The following is a 17,363-nucleotide window of genomic DNA, read 5'->3' as shown; positions in this document are numbered from 1 at the left end:
TTTGCCTCCTGTTGCCACCTCCTCCTTCTCGGCTTCCTCCTCCTCTTCTTCCACCTGCTCATCCAGTCAGCCACACACCTTCACCACCAACTTCAGCACAGCCCGGGGTAAACGTCAGCAGGCCATTCTGAAACTCATATGTTTGGGGGACAGGCCCCACACCGCACAGGAGTTGTGGCGGGGTATAGAACAACAGATCGACGAGTGGTTGCTGCCGGTGAGCCTCAAGCCCGGCCTGGTGGTGTGTGATAATGGGCGAAATCTCGTTGCAGCTCTGGGACTAGCCAATTTGACGCACATCCCTTGCTTGGCGCATGTGCTGAATTTGGTGGTGCAGAAGTTCATTCACAACTACCCCGACATGTCAGAGCTGCTGCATAAAGTGCGGGCCGTCTGTTCGCGCTTCCGGCGTTCACATCCTGCTGCTGCTCGCCTGTCTGCGCTACAGCGTAACTTCGGCCTTCCCGCTCACCGCCTCATATGCGACGTGCCCACCAGGTGGAACTCCACCTTGCACATGCTGGACAGACTGTGCGAGCAGCAGCAGGCCATAGTGGAGTTTCAGCTGCAGCACGCACGGGTCAGTCGCACTACAGAACAGCACCACTTCACCACCAATGACTGGGCCTCCATGCGAGACCTGTGTGCCCTGTTGCGCTGTTTCGAGTACTCCACCAACATGGCCAGTGGCGATGACACCGTTATCAGCGTTACAATACCACTTCTATGTCTCCTTGAGAAAACACTTAGGGCGATGATGGAAGAGGAGGTGGCCCAGGAGGAGGAGGAGGAGGAGGAGGAAGAGGGGTCATTTTTAGCACTTTCAGGCCAGTCTCTTCGAAGTGACTCAGAGGGAGGTTTTTGGCAACAGCAGAGGCCAGGTACAAATGTGGCCAGCCAGGGCCCACTACTGGAGGACGAGGAGGACGAGGATGAGGAGGAGGTGGAGGAGGATGAGGATGAAGCATGGTCACAGCGGGGTGGCACCCAACGCAGCTCGGGTCCATCACTGGTGCGTGGCTGGGGGGAAAGGCAGGACGATGACGATACGCCTCCCACAGAGGACAGCTTGTCCTTATCCCTGGGCAGCCTGGCACACATGAGCGACTACATGCTGCAGTGCCTGCGCAACGACAGCAGAGTTGCCCACATTTTAACCTGTGCGGACTACTGGGTTGCCACCCTGCTGGATCCACGCTACAAAGACAATGTGCCCACCTTACTTCCTGCACTGGAGCGTGATAGGAAGATGCGCGAGTACAAGCGCACGTTGGTAGACGCGCTACTGAGAGCATTCCCAAATGTCACAGGGGAACAAGTGGAAGCCCAAGGCCAAGGCAGAGGAGGAGCAAGAGGTCGCCAAGGCAGCTGTGTCACGGCCAGCTCCTCTGAGGGCAGGGTTAGCATGGCAGAGATGTGGAAAACTTTTGTCAACACGCCACAGCTAACTGCACCACCACCTGATACGCAACGTGTTAGCAGGAGGCAACATTTCACTAACATGGTGGAACAGTACGTGTGCACACCCCTCCACGTACTGACTGATGGTTCGGCCCCATTCAACTTCTGGGTCTCTAAATTGTCCACGTGGCCAGAGCTAGCCTTTTATGCCTTGGAGGTGCTGGCCTGCCCGGCAGCCAGCGTTTTGTCTGAACGTGTATTCAGCACGGCAGGGGGCGTCATTACAGACAAACGCAGCCGCCTGTCTACAGCCAATGTGGACAAGCTGACGTTCATAAAAATGAACCAGGCATGGATCCCACAGGACCTGTCCGTCCCTTGTCCAGATTAGACATTAACTACCTCCCCATAACCATATATTATTGGACTCCAGGGCACTTCCTCATTCAATCCTATTTTTATTTTCATTTTACCATTATATTGCGATGCTACCCAAAGTTGAATGAACCTCTCCTCTGCCTGTGTGCTAGGCCTAAATATATGCCAATGGACTGTTGCAGTGGTGGCTGACATGAAGCCTGATTCTCTGCTATGACATGCAGACTAATTCTCTGCTGACATGAAGCCAGATTGTCTGTTACGGGACCTCTCTCCTCTGCCTGGGTGCTGGGCCTAAATTTATGACAATGGACTGTTGCAGTGGTGGCTGACGTGAAGCCTGATTCTCTGCTATGACATGCAGACTGATTCTCTGCTGTCATGAAGCCAGATTGTCTGTTACGGGACCTCTCTGCTCTGCCTGTGTGCTAGGCCTAAATATATGCCAATGGACTGTTGCAGTGGTGGGTGACGTGAAGCCTGATTCTCTGCTATGATATGAAGACTGATTCTCTGCTGACATGAAGCCAGATTGTCTGTTACGGGACCTTTCTCCTCTGCCTGGGTTCTGGGCCTAAATTTATGAAAATTGACTCTTACAGTGGTGGGTGACGTGAAGCCTGATTCTCTGCTATGATATGAAGACTGATTCTCTGCTGACATGAAGCCAGATTGTCTGTTACGGGACCTTTCTCCTCTGCCTGGGTTCTGGGCCTAAATTTATGAAAATTGACTCTTACAGTGGTGGGTGACGTGAAGCCTGATTCTCTGCTATGATATGAAGACTGATTCTCTGCTGACATGAAGCCAGATTGTCTGTTACGGGACCTTTCTTCCTCTGCCTGGGTTCTGGGCCTAAATTTATGAAAATTGACTCTTACAGTGGTGGGTGACGTGAAGCCTGATTCTCTGCTATGATATGAAGACTGATTCTCTGCTGACATGAAGCCAGATTGTCTGTTACGGGACCTTTCTCCTCTGCCTGGGTTCTGGGCCTAAATTTATGAAAATTGACTCTTACAGTGGTGGGTGACGTGAAGCCTGATTCTCTGCTATGATATGAAGACTGATTCTCTGCTGACATGAAGCCAGATTCTCTGTTACGGGACCTCTCTCCTCTGCCTGGGTGCTGGGCCTAAATTTATGACAATGGACTGTTGCAGTGGTGGCTGACGTGAAGCCTGATTCTCTGCTATGACATGCAGACTGATTCTCTGCTGACATGAAGCCAGATCCTCTGTTACGGGACCTCTCTCCTCTGCCTGTGTGTGTGCTGGGCCTAAATATATGCCAATGGACTGTTGCAGTGGTGGCTGACGTGAAGCCTCATTCTCTGCTATGACATGCAGACTAATTCTCTGCTGACATGAAGACAGATTCTCTGTTACGGGACCTCCCTCCTCTGCCTGGGTGCTGGGCCTAAATATATGCCAATGGACTGTTGCAGTGGTGGCTGACGTGAAGCCTCATTCTCTGCTATGACATGCAGACTGATTCTCTGCTGACATGAAGCCAGATCGTCTGTTACGGGACCTCTCTGCTCTGCCTGTGTGCTAGGCCTAAATATATGCCAATGGACTGTTGCAGTGGTGGGTGACGTGAAGCCTCATTCTCTGCTATGACATGCAGACTGATTCTCTGCTGTCATGAAGCCAGATTGTCTGTTACGAGGACCTCTCTGCTCTGCCTGTGTGCTAGGCCTAAATATATGCCAATGGACTGTTGCAGTGGTGGGTGACGTGAAGCCTCATTCTCTGCTATGACATGCAGACTGATTCTCTGCTGACATGAAGCCAGATTGTCTGTTACGGGACCTTTCTCCTCTGCCTGGGTTCTGGGCCTAAATTTATGAAAATTGACTCTTACAGTGGTGGGTGACGTGAAGCCTGATTCTCTGCTATGATATGAAGACTGATTCTCTGCTGACATGAAGCCAGATTGTCTGTTACGGGACCTTTCTCCTCTGCCTGGGTTCTGGGCCTAAATTTATGAAAATTGACTCTTACAGTGGTGGGTGACGTGAAGCCTGATTCTCTGCTATGATATGAAGACTGATTCTCTGCTGACATGAAGCCAGATTGTCTGTTACGGGACCTTTCTCCTCTGCCTGGGTTCTGGGCCTAAATTTATGAAAATTGACTCTTACAGTGGTGGGTGACGTGAAGCCTGATTCTCTGCTATGATATGAAGACTGATTCTCTGCTGACATGAAGCCAGATTCTCTGTTACGGGACCTCTCTCCTCTGCCTGGGTGCTGGGCCTAAATTTATGACAATGGACTGTTGCAGTGGTGGCTGACGTGAAGCCTGATTCTCTGCTATGACATGCAGACTGATTCTCTGCTGACATGAAGCCAGATCCTCTGTTACGGGACCTCTCTCCTCTGCCTGTGTGTGTGCTGGGCCTAAATATATGCCAATGGACTGTTGCAGTGGTGGCTGACGTGAAGCCTCATTCTCTGCTATGACATGCAGACTAATTCTCTGCTGACATGAAGACAGATTCTCTGTTACGGGACCTCCCTCCTCTGCCTGGGTGCTGGGCCTAAATATATGCCAATGGACTGTTGCAGTGGTGGCTGACGTGAAGCCTCATTCTCTGCTATGACATGCAGACTGATTCTCTGCTGACATGAAGCCAGATCGTCTGTTACGGGACCTCTCTGCTCTGCCTGTGTGCTAGGCCTAAATATATGCCAATGGACTGTTGCAGTGGTGGGTGACGTGAAGCCTCATTCTCTGCTATGACATGCAGACTGATTCTCTGCTGTCATGAAGCCAGATTGTCTGTTACGGGACCTCTCTGCTCTGCCTGTGTGCTAGGCCTAAATATATGCCAATGGACTGTTGCAGTGGTGGGTGACGTGAAGCCTCATTCTCTGCTATGACATGCAGACTGATTCTCTGCTGACATGAAGCCAGATTGTCTGTTACGGGACCTCTCTCCTCTGCCTGTGTGCTAGGCCTAAATATATGCCAATGGACTGTTGCAGTGGTGGCTGACGTGAAGCCTGATTCTCTGCTATGACATGCAGACTAATTCTCTGCTGACATGAAGCCAGATTGTCTGTTACGGGACCTCTCTCCTCTGCCTGGGTGCTGGGCCTAAATTTATGACAATGGACTGTTGCAGTGGTGGCTGACGTGAAGCCTTATTCTCTGCTATGACATGCAGACTGATTCTCTGCTGACATGAAGCCAGATCCTCTGTTACGGGACCTCTCTCCTCTGCCTGTGTGTGTGCTGGGCCTAAATATATGCCAATGGACTGTTGCAGTGGTGGCTGACGTGAAGCCTCATTCTCTGCTATGACATGCAGACTGATTCTCTGCTGACATGAAGCCAGATTCTCTGTTACGGGACCTCTCTCCTCTGCCTGTGTGTGTGCTGGGCCTAAATATATGCCAATGGACTGTTGCAGTGGTGGCTGACGTGAAGCCTCATTCTCTGCTATGACATGCAGACTAATTCTCTGCTGACATGAAGACAGATTCTCTGTTACGGGACCTCTCTCCTCTGCCTGTGTGTGTGCTGGGCCTAAATATATGCCAATGGACTGTTGCAGTGGTGGCTGACGTGAAGCCTAATTCTCTGCTATGACATGCAGACTAATTCTCTGCTGACATGAAGACAGATTCTCTGTTACGGGACCTCCCTCCTCTGCCTGGGTGCTGGGCCTAAATATATGCCAATGGACTGTTGCAGTGGTGGCTGACGTGAAGCCTCATTCTCTGCTATGACATGCAGACTAATTCTCTGCTGACATGAAGACAGATTCTCTGTTACGGGACCTCTCTCCTCTGCCTGGGTGCCGGGGCCTAAATATCTGAGAATGGACTGTTCCAGTGGTGGGTGACGGGAAGCCAGATTCTCTGCTATGGAACCTCTCTCCAATTGATTTTGGTTAATTTTTATTTATTTAATTTTTATTTTAATTCATTTCCCTCTCCACATTTGTTTGCAGGGGATTTACCTACATGTTGCTGCCTTTTGCAGCCCTCTAGCTCTTTCCTGGGCTGTTTTACAGCCTTTTTAGTGCCGAAAAGTTCGGGTCCCCATTGACTTCAATGGGGTTCGGGTTCGGGACGAAGTTCGGATCGGGTTCGGATCCCGAACCCGAACATTTCCGGGATGTTCGGCCGAACTTCTCGAACCCGAACATCCAGGTGTTCGCTCAACTCTATTTATAACAAAAAGTATCACAAATACATTAGTAGACATGATTAAAAGAAAATGGTGCAGGAGATAAAAAGCAACATCACTGGAGGAGAAACTACAGGGGATGTGAGTCCATTACAGTCCATCATAATGTACAAGAATCAATAAAGTGCAATTGCAAGCAATTCATTAAAGTAAAAGGACATCGGACATTTACCCATAATGTGTCTCCTCCAGGATGGCGCCAACCCCAACGCGCGTTTCGGCGTACCTTCGTCTGGGGGTAGCGTCATCACTGGGAGACATAGATCATATACCGCTGCCAACCAATCAGTACGTACTACTCATTATTCTGCTTGTCCGTCAGGATCTAACCTACACTGACTATCTCCCACTAACTATCTGTATTATATATATATGAGCTAACTAACTAACTATCTAATGTAATGACACAGTAAAGCACAGAGAACAGCAATGACACTGCTGTCTCTCTCAGAACTCTATAAAACTACAGAAAATGGCTGCTGGGCAGGTTCTTATATAGTAAGGGGTAGGCAACTTTCCTATTGGTTGCTAGGGATGTTGCTAAGCTCAGACAAAGACATTGCAGCCTTCTCATTGGCCGACAAGCAAGAAGCAGAGAGGAATCGTGAGTTCAGATGAAAAAAATAAATCTAGAATATTTGAAAATACGAATATCACTATATTTAAATATTCACGAATTCTCAAAGTGCCGATATTCGCGATTAATAGTCGTGATTTGAATATTTGCGCCCAACGCTATCATAGACGCGATCAGAGCTGAGATGACTTCTAGGTATAGAGGAAGCTAGCCAGTGTCCTCTTCTCCCCAGGACCTACCTTCTCAAAGTTGCTGCAGGGACCCCCATATTCAATCATCTGGTAGCATCTTGCTGCTGTGTGAGGAGGTAATATTTGAATGTATCCGTACAGTGGGCCCCCAAAATAAATTGCACTCGTAGGCAATAAAATTGGTGAAAACTGCAACAATTTTTTTTTTTAATGGCTCATTTGGTATAATAAACTTGGCAAAACTCGGTATTCATATTAGTGCCCATTCACATGGCCGTCTGAACGGTTCTGCACCCATTCCACAATTTCACGGAACGGGTGCAGACCCATTCATTTCAATGGAGCTGCAAAAGATGTGGACAGCACAATGTGTGCTGTGCGCATCTGCAGTTCCGTTCCATGGCCCCGCCAAAAATATAGAGCATGTCCTATTCTTGTCCGCAATTGCAGACAAGAATAGGCTTTTTCTATAAGAGTGGCGGCCATGTGCGGTCCACAAATTGCGGAACGCACATGGGGCGGTATCCGTATTTTGCAGATCCGCAATTTGCGAACCGCAAAACACACATGGCAGCGTGAATGAGCCCTTAAACACATTCACCTCATGGCAGGCATACATTTCCACAAAATAACATAGCGGTAGGCGTAAAAAATTAATATAAATTGAAAGAACACTTCAGCAAAGTGACTGACGGGTCTTGCAGCGCTGGGGTCCTGGGTCCAATCTGACCAAGGACAACATCTGCATGGAGTTTGTATGTTCTCCCCATGTTTGCCTGGGTTTCCTCTGGGTACTCTGGTTTCCTCCCACACTCCAAAGACATACTGAGAGGGAACTGAGATGGTGAGCCCCATAGGGAACAGCCTGATGCAAAGTCTGTAAAGCGCGCAGAATATAGTAACGCTATATAAGTGCGTACAATAAATAAAAAATAAACATATACTGTGGGAGATTTACTAAGATAAACGCATCAAAACTTAAGTTGTAGCAAAAAACTGGCATATTTGTTTTGTACAAAATGTTTTAGATATTTTTAGCGCCTTGCTTGACATGTAGGTGTGGCTCAGCAGAAAGAATGATGACTTATGGGCAAAGGAGTGGCTTAAGGTGCGCAAAACTATGCCAAAATTTTGGCGTAAAGTAAGCCAACCAATAGTTGGTGTAAGATTAGACAAAAGTGTCTAAAGATGCCACAAATGTATCATCCAGCCATAGAGCCAACATCTCTAGACTGTGTGGTCTAAATATCAGACAGTTTTAATAAATCTACCACATTGCGTTATGCCTATTGTAGGGCCTGAGGGCTGCGGAGAATGACACAGAGATTTAAAGGGGTTTTCCAGTACTCAGATATTGATGACCTATGTTCAGGATAGGACATCAGTATCAAATTGGTGGGGGTCCGACACAAGACATCCCTATGGATTGGCTGTTTTGGGCAGACACCATGACTGGAAACACAAAAGTGTTATTTCTGGTGTTGGCATCCTGCAGCTCAGTCACTATTCAGTTGAATGGCAGCTGAGCTGCAGTACGCCGGCACAGCCTCTGCACAGTGGACGGAACTGTCTGCCTCCAGTTCTGTACACCAGGGGGCGGACTGGCCATACACCATAGAGGGAAATTTCCAGGTGGGCCGATTACCAGGGGACCGGCGAGCCCCCCTCATGGCTGCTGGCCGGGTACATACGATCTGATGCTCTCAGCATTAGGGATCATCCAGATGCCCGTATGCTGTCAGCAAAAATGCGGGCAATTTTTTTTTGCGGATTCTGTTCTACGGCTCCGCTAAACAAATAAAACATGTCCTACACTTGAAAATCAGGACAATGCCCATTGAAGTCTAGGGGTCTGCAAAAATGCGGAATATAATCAGTTTTTTTTTTTGCGGACATGCTGAACTGTCTGTAAAACAACGGATCTGCATTTTTGCGGACAGCATATGGCTGTCTGAATGAGCCCTTAATTAATGCTAGGAGCATTAATGGCCAACTGCTGCAGGTGCTATCCTCACTGTCACTGCCCTCTGTGGTGTGGGCGGCAGTATTTTGTGCTGCACTGGAGTATTTGGTTCTGCTGGTGCTGCATTTTGTGCTGTACTACAGCATTGCAACTCCCATCTACTTCTGTTGTATTGCCCTTTATTTTTCCAGGGCCACTATCAGTTCCCAGCCCACCCCTCCTATACACTGTATAGTCTTGGGACAGCAAAAAGATAATCTGTGTGTCATGCTCCGCCTCCTTTATAACCTGTACTAGTGATAGCAGTTTTGCCTTGAGTCTTCTTTTAAGTCTCGCTCAATGGGTTTCCATTTCATTCACAGTTTTTAACATCTCTTTGCTGTCGGTTAAAGGGAATGTGTCATCAGAAAATGACCTATTGTTTACATCAGGTTTTTTATGTTATAAACCTTTTTTTTTTATTGTAGAAATGTAATTTTTAATATTCCATGTCACTTATATAAAAAAATAAAAATAAGACCTTGCAATTCTCGCACTGTCCACTAAGCCTAATAATAGGAACCACTTCTTGGTCTGAACAGATCATTTTACGGCAATTATGTCATTATCATTACAGGCAGGATTACGATAACAGATATTATATAGATAGATAGAGAGAGAGATAACACAGGATCCACCATCCACAATAGGTGATATCACAGCTTATCTACTCCCTCCTGACCTCTGCACAGGTCACAGAGCATGCCTAGAAAACTATCCCATAGAAGTCAATGAGGTCCCCTCCTGTCCATTGTGTCTACGCAAAACATATGTAAAGCATATATTTAAATGCCGTTAAGAAAAGCACAGACAAGATGGATGCCCCCATAATCATGTTCAGGTACTTATGCACCTGGCCAACAGCCGCAGGTGCCCTCCTGAACTTAAAGGGGTATTCCCATCTGGGACATTGGGGGGGATAAGTGTAGAATATGCCCCCAATGTCTGATAGTTGCGGTCCCACCTCCCACCACTTATACTTTGAAAGGAGCCCGTAAAATGCCAGAGGGCACACCACGCATGCGCAGTCGCCCTCCATTTATTCCTATGGGAAATAGTACTTGCTCGTCTATTTCCGTCAGCCCCATAAAAGTGAATGCACAGTGGCTGAGCTTGTGCAGTGCGCTTCCAATTAATTTTTAATGGGACTTCCACATATAGCCGAGAGTGCTGCTTGGCTATTTTCGGCGTTCCCATAGGAATCAATGGAGGGCGGCTGTGCATGCGTAGTGCACCCTCCGGCACTTTGCAGGCTCCGTTCTAAGTATAGGTGCCTCCAATGTCTGAGATGGGAATACCCCTTTAAAAGTATCAACATCCTCAGGACGATGATACAATTGAATAATGTGGTAAGGGCAGCAGTATTTATTGCTGCACTGTGATATTGGGTTCTGATAGGGCAGTATTTAGTGCTGCACTCTGGTATTTGGTTCTGATAGGGCGGTATTTTGTGCTGCACTCTGGTATTTGGTTCTGATAGGGCGGTATTTTGTGCTGCACTACAGCATTGCAAGGAAATAGAATACAAAAATCTACAATCAGGAACAAAGATTAGGAAAATAGGAGATGTGTCACTATGTAGTTTTAACTGGCAGAAAACATTTTTGGTGACACATACCCTTTAGGGCTCATGCACACGTATGCCCGGTGTTTGCAGATCCATTCACTTGAATGGGCCATCGATTAACAACATTCAGTCCGCACTGCAAAAAAAAAGAACATGTTCTATTTTTTTCAGTGCGGAGGCAAGGACCAAAATCCCACGTAAGCGCTCCACAGTGCTTCTGCTCTGCACAGCATCTCTCGGGCCGCAATACGGGCACGGGCCGCAGACGTTCATGTGCATGAGCCCTTAATGTAATCACTAAAAAATAGAATTGTAAAAAAAGCAATACATGACAAAAAGAAAGCATTTAAAGGGAACCTGTCACCGGATTTTGTGTACAGAGCTGAGGACATGGGTTGCTAGATGGCCGCTAGCACATCCGCAATACCCAGTCCGCATAGCTCTGTGTGCTTTTATTGTGTAAAAAAAAAACGATTTGATACATATGCAAATTAGCCTGAGATGAGTCCTGTATGTGAGATGAGTCCAGTACGTCAGATGAGTCAGGGACAGAACTTATCTCAGGTTAATTTGCATATGTATCAAATCAGTTTTTTTTACACAATAAAAGCACACAGAGCTATGGGGACTGGGTATTGCGGATGTGCTAGTGGCCATCTAACAACCCATGTCCTCAGCTCTATACCCAAAATCCCGGTGACAGGTTCCCTTTAACTCACTAAAACAGGAGGGAAGTGAGGAAGCATTGAAAAACTAAAAGGAAAAAATAGAATATGTAAAAGACAAATAAAAGCAGCCAAACTGGAGACCAATAGATTAATTGCCAAAGAGAGCAAAACTAACTCTAAAATGTTCTTCAATTATATAAATGGTAAAAAGTATAAATCTGAAGGTGTTGGCCCTCTACAGAGTAATGAGGGGGGAGTTGCAGAGAGCGATGGGGCGAAAGGAAAGCCTTTTAAATATTTTTTTCTCCACTGTATTCACTGAAGAAAATAAACTGTCAGATGAAATACAGAATGTAAAAGTAAATTCCCCATTAAAACTGCCCTGTCTGACCCAGGATGAAGTACAGCGGGGTCTTAAAAAGATTAAAATAGACAAATCGCCAGGACCAGATGGCATACACCCCTGTATCCTAAGAGAATTAAGTAATGTCATAGCCAGACCCTTATTTCTGATATTTAAGGACTCTATATTGATAGGGAGTATTCCACAGAATTGACGGGGCTACTTTCACACTAGTGTTTTGGCTTTCCGTTTGTGACATCCGGATCAGTTTTTCCCTAATGCATTCTGAATGGAAAATGATCCACTCAGAATGCATCAGTTTGCCTCCGGTCAGTCTCCATTCCGTTCCGGAGACGGACACCAGAACGCTGCCTGCAGCATTTTGCTGTCCGCTTGATGAAACTGAGCCATCTGTAACATAGCCAAGACGGATCCGTCATGCACTCCATAGTAAGTCAATGGGAGACAGATTTGTTTTCTATTGTGCCAGATTGTGTCAGAGAAAACACAATAGAAAACGGATGTTTCCTATTGACTTTCAATGGAGTTCATGACGGATCCGTCTTGGCTATGTTATAGATAATACAAACATGGATCTGCCCAAAACGCGAGTGTGAAAGTAGCCTTAGCAAATGTAGTGCCAATATTCAAAAAGAGTCCAAAAACAGACCCTGGAAACTATAGGCCGGTAAGTTTAAAGGGACACTGACAGACCCAATTAGCATATTGAGTTATATATATCACAGTACAGGTCATATAAAGTGTATTAGAATCATGTAAGTATCCCCCCTGCCCACCTTATAAATACGGAAATATAAAGTTTTATAACCTGCTTGTCCGGTCTCCAATCTGCCCAAGTGGCGGCGTTTCATCTGAAAATGCGCCCAGCCAGCCGCTCCCAACTGCCGTTCTGAAGCCCCGCCCAGCTCATCAATATTCACGTGGCTGGGCGGCGGCTACAACTCTCCAGGTCCCGATCCTGCGCATGGGCAATCGAATCCTCCTGGCATCGATCGTGTGTAATCTTCTGCGCCTGCGCCCCGCCGTGGTTAGATCGCGCCTGCGTACACACCCTGCCTGCGTCCCCAAGCCTCTGCCTCATGCGCATGCGCCTGAAGCGCTGCTGCTATGAACAGTGTCTGGCGCATGCGCATGAGGCAGAGGCTCGGGGACGCAGGCAGGGTGTGTACGCAGGCGCGATCTAACCACGGCGGGGCGCAGGCGCAGAAGATTACACACGATCGATGCCAGGAGGATTCGATTGCCCATGCGCAGGATCGGGACCTGGAGAGTTGTAGCCGCCGCCCAGCCACGTGAATATTGATGAGCTGGGCGGGGCTTCAGAACGGCAGTTGGGAGCGGCTGGCTGGGCGCATTTTCAGATGAAACGCCGCCACTTGGGCAGATTGGAGACCGGACAAGCAGGTTATAAAACTTTATATTTCCGTATTTATAAGGTGGGCAGGGGGGATACTTACATGATTCTAATACACTTTATATGACCTGTACTGTGATATATATAACTCAATATGCTAATTGGGCCTGTCAGTGACCCTTTAACATCTGTCATGGGTAAACTGTTTGAAGGTTTTCTGAGAGATGCTATCTTGGAGTACCTCAAGAAAAATAAGCAAATAACGCCATATCAGCATGGCTTCATGAGGGATCGGTCATGTCAAACTAATTTAATCAGTTTCTATGAGGAAGTAAGTTCTAGACTTGACAGCAGCGAATCAATGGATGTCGTGTATCTGGACTTATCCAAAACATATGACACTGTACCACATAAAAGGTTAGTATATAAAATGAGAATGCTCGGACTGGGAGAAAACGTCTGTAAGTGGGTAAGTAACTGGCTGAGTGATAGAAAACAGAGGGTGGTTATTAACGGTACACACTCAGATTGGGTCACTATCACTAGTGGGGTACCTCAGGGGTCAGTATTGGGCCTTATTCTCTTCAATATATTTATTAATGATCTTGTAGATGGCTTGCACAGTAAAATATACATTTTTGAAAATTACACTAAACTGTGTAAAGTAATTGACATGGAAGAGGACAGTATACTGCTACAGAGGGATCTGGATAGATTGGAGGCCTGGGCAGAGAAGTGGCAGATAAGGTTTAACACTGACAAATGTAAAGTTATGCACATGAGAAGGAATAATGCAAGTCACCCGTACATACTAAATGGTAAAACACTGGGTGACACTGACATGGAAAAGGACCTAGGAATTTTAGTGAACAGCAAACTAAGCTGCAAAAACCAGAGTCAGGCAGCTGCTGCCATGGCCAATAAGATAATGGGTTGCATCAAAAGGGGCATAGATGCCCGTGATGAGAACATAGTCCTACCACTTTACAGATCATTAGTCAGACCACACATGGAGTACTGTGTACAGTTCTGGGCTCCTGTGAACAAGGCAGACATAGCAGAGCTGGAGAGGGTCCAGAGGAGGGCAACTAAAGTAATAACTGGAATGGGGCAACTACAGTGACCTGAAAGATGGTCAAAATTAGGGTTTTTCACTTTAGAAAAAAGATGACTGAGGGGAGATCTAATTACTATGTATAAATATATCAGGGGTCAGTACAGAGATCTCTCCCATCATCTATTTATCCCCAGGACGGTGACTGTGACGAGGGGACATCCTCTGCGTCTGGAGGAAAGAAGGTTTGTACACAAACATAGAAAAGGATTCTTTACGGTAAGAGCAGTGAGACTATGGAACTCTCTGCCTGAGGAGGTGGTGATGGAGAGTTCACTAAAAGAGTACAAGAGGGGCCTGGATGTATTTCTGGAGGGTAATAATATTACAGGCTATAGCTACTAGAGAGGGGTCGTTGATCCAGGGAGTTATTCTGATTGCCTGATTGGAGTCGGGAAGGAATTTTTGGCTGGTACCTCACAGTTTTTTTTTTGCCTTCCTCTGGATCAACTTGCAGGATAACAGGCCAAACTGGATGGACAAATGTCTTTTTTCAGCCTTATAAATTATGTTACTATGTTGCTATTACATCAAAAGTCTGAAGATCAGTACAGACATAATACTGCTTACAGCGGTATCATACAGTCTAGGAAGATAATCCTGTGCAAGCTCAACAACCCGACTATGAAGAGATAGTAAAAGGCACCAAACAGCTCAGTTCCATCCTTTAACTGCCACCAGCCATATCCTCTGTTAGAAGCTGTGACAGGAAGTTTACAATCACATGACCGCACAGTGTTTTGCAGTCTGCGGATGCCGGCCGTGTGCATTCCGCAATTTGCGGAACGGAACGGGGCGCCCATTATAGAAATGCCTATTCTTGTCTGCAAAACAGACAATAGGACATGTTCTATTTTGCGGGGCCACGGAACGGAGCAAAAAATGTGGCTCAGATGCGGACCCAAACAACGTTCGTGTGCATGAGGCCTTACAAGGAGAGATCTGCAATGGAAAAGCCATATCCCCTGAGAAAGGACACGCCAATTGGGCTGCCAGCTTGAAATAAATCTAGTAGAGAATTGGAGCAATGAATGTGGCGATCTCTGGATCCATGTGAGGTACACGGCTGGTTCTAGATTTGTTAGAAAGAGACTCTATGATCTCAAACTACATTAGTCATGGGATAACCCCTTAAAGGGTTTCTACCACTTTGATTTCACATAATTAGGTGTCAGACACTAGCGATCCGCTAGTGTCTGCTCTGCCAAACTATCCTGCTATAATAGCTTTTGGGGCAGCCGTTTACCTAAAAAAAGAACTTATATGGATATGTTAGTGACCCTCTAGGTCAGTGGTGGCTAACCTTGGCACTCCAGCTGTGGTAAAACTACAACTCCCAAGATGCCCCGCTTGCTTGGCTGCTCTCAGAATTCTATAGAAATAAATGGAGCATGCTGGGAGTCGTAGTTTCACCACAGCTGGAGTGCCAAGGTTAGCCATCACTGCTCTAGGTGCTATGGGGGGAACCGCCAAGTGAACAGCGTGCAGGGGTTGTGACGTTTCGGCTGTGACGTTTTCTTTGAAAAAATCAAGAACTACACGCTTCGACATAAAACAGAAGTTGAGAAAATCAAAAGGGACAAATGGCATCGTGATCTGGATGATTACCAGACGGGCCAGGTGTATAATTGGCAGCAACAGACGCAGAGCAAACCACGCAGAAAGAAGGGGAGAAGGTTTGAGCAGAGTCGATTCGGCTTCACGACGGGCGAGTCTGACTCTTCGGATGACACAGGCAAATTGGCTTTTTTAGGCCCCCCACCACACGGCCAAAACGGAGGTGCCGTAGGGGGGGAAGAAACCATCACAGATCCCAGAAAAACCTTACCTCCACCGTTTCAAAAACACAAGAATGCACGGGGACGGACGACGAGACGCAACCAGATTTAACATCAAAACTGGTTGTCAACATTTCTACAAAACCACTATCCACTGAACAACATCGTGTTTTGGGACGTGGACTGTCCTTTTGCCCTGGATATGACAGGGACTGGTTTGAGTTGGAACTTGACCTCCATCGCTTTTACCGTACATTGAGATTGAAGGCCTTCTTTCTTGATAAGGAGGAAAGGAAGGCAGTATCAGCTTCTGAGGGAGCTGGGAATGCTGACTTTATTTTGAAGACATTTGATTTGAGAAACAAAAGTGTTTTTTCTCCACCGCGTAATAACCACGTTGTGGAGGCATATATTGATATTGTTTCTAAACAGATTGAGACATTGAGAGAACATAAGGAGAGGAGGGCTACATCGAACCTGACAAGGGGGGAGAAAGAGGCACTTAGACAACTGACAGGTGACAAATCCCTGACGATTAAATCTGCTGATAAGGGAGGGGCGGTGGTGGTGATGGACACAACAAGCTACGAACGGGAGGTACATAGACAGCTGGGTGACCGGGAGGTATATATTGAGCTTCAGAATGATCCCAAATGGGACATCAAACGTGACTTAGAAACAATTATCGGTGAAGCCCTGGTGGAGGGTATCATCGATAAGGATGTCAGGGACTTTCTCCTGGTCACACACCCGGTCACTCCCCTGTTCTATGTACTTCCCAAGATACATAAAAGCTTGGTCGACCCCCCTGGTCGGCCGATTGTGTCGGGCAGGGATTCGATTTTTAGCAATATAGCCATATTCCTTGACAGGGTTTTGCGAATCCATGCCACCAGCGCCCCTTCCTATATCAGGGATACGAGTCATTTTTTGTTGAAACTCAGAGAACTGAGTTTACCTGCCGATCCCATCCTTGTCAGTTTCGATGTAGTCTCTCTATATACCTCCATAGAGCACACTTACGGGTTGAATGTCGTCGATGTGGCCCTGGCCAGCACCGGGCTCTCCCTGGGCGGCCGTGACTTTGTCCTCCATCTCCTAGAGGTGGTCCTGAGGCGGAACTACTTCCGTTTCGGGAGCACCTATTATCAACAATTGCGCGGAGTGGCCATGGGTTCGAACGTGGCGCCCACGTATGCCAACATGTTTATGGCGGAGGTGGAGGACAGACTCATTTACCAAGCGGCTCTGTTCGGGAAAGCCCGGTGCTGGTGGCGCTACATCGACGACATTTTCGTGGTGTGGGGAGGCTCTCAAGGTGAATTAGAGCACTTTTTTGGGTATCTCAATGGTATGGTGCCCGGGCTCGGGTTCACCATGACAATGTCCACAGCATCTTTGCAATTTCTCGATGTGATGGTATATGTCAGGGATGGGGGTATCGAGACTGACATTTTCCACAAACCTACAGATAGGAATAATTTGTTAGATTTTAGGAGCAGTCATCCACGACGGATGGTTGAGTCGTTACCGTGGAGTCAGATGTTGAGGGTGAGACGGGTGGTATCGGGGGAAGAGCAATTTGGGATAAGGGTGGAGGAGATGGGGAAGAAATTCCTTGAGAGGGGGTACCCACGACGGTTGGTAGAGAAGATCTCACAAAAAGTGGGGGAGGTTGACCGGGAGTCCACGTTCCAGGGAAAGAAGAAGGAGAGGGATTCTAAACGGATTCCGTTTGTCTCGACATATGGATCCAAAAGTGGTGAT

Source organism: Bufo gargarizans, chromosome 3, assembly GCF_014858855.1.
Source record: "Bufo gargarizans isolate SCDJY-AF-19 chromosome 3, ASM1485885v1, whole genome shotgun sequence".
Classification (NCBI taxonomy): domain Eukaryota; kingdom Metazoa; phylum Chordata; class Amphibia; order Anura; family Bufonidae; genus Bufo; species Bufo gargarizans.
The sequence above is the reverse complement of the archived record's forward strand: the minus strand, read 5'-3'. Positions refer to the sequence as shown.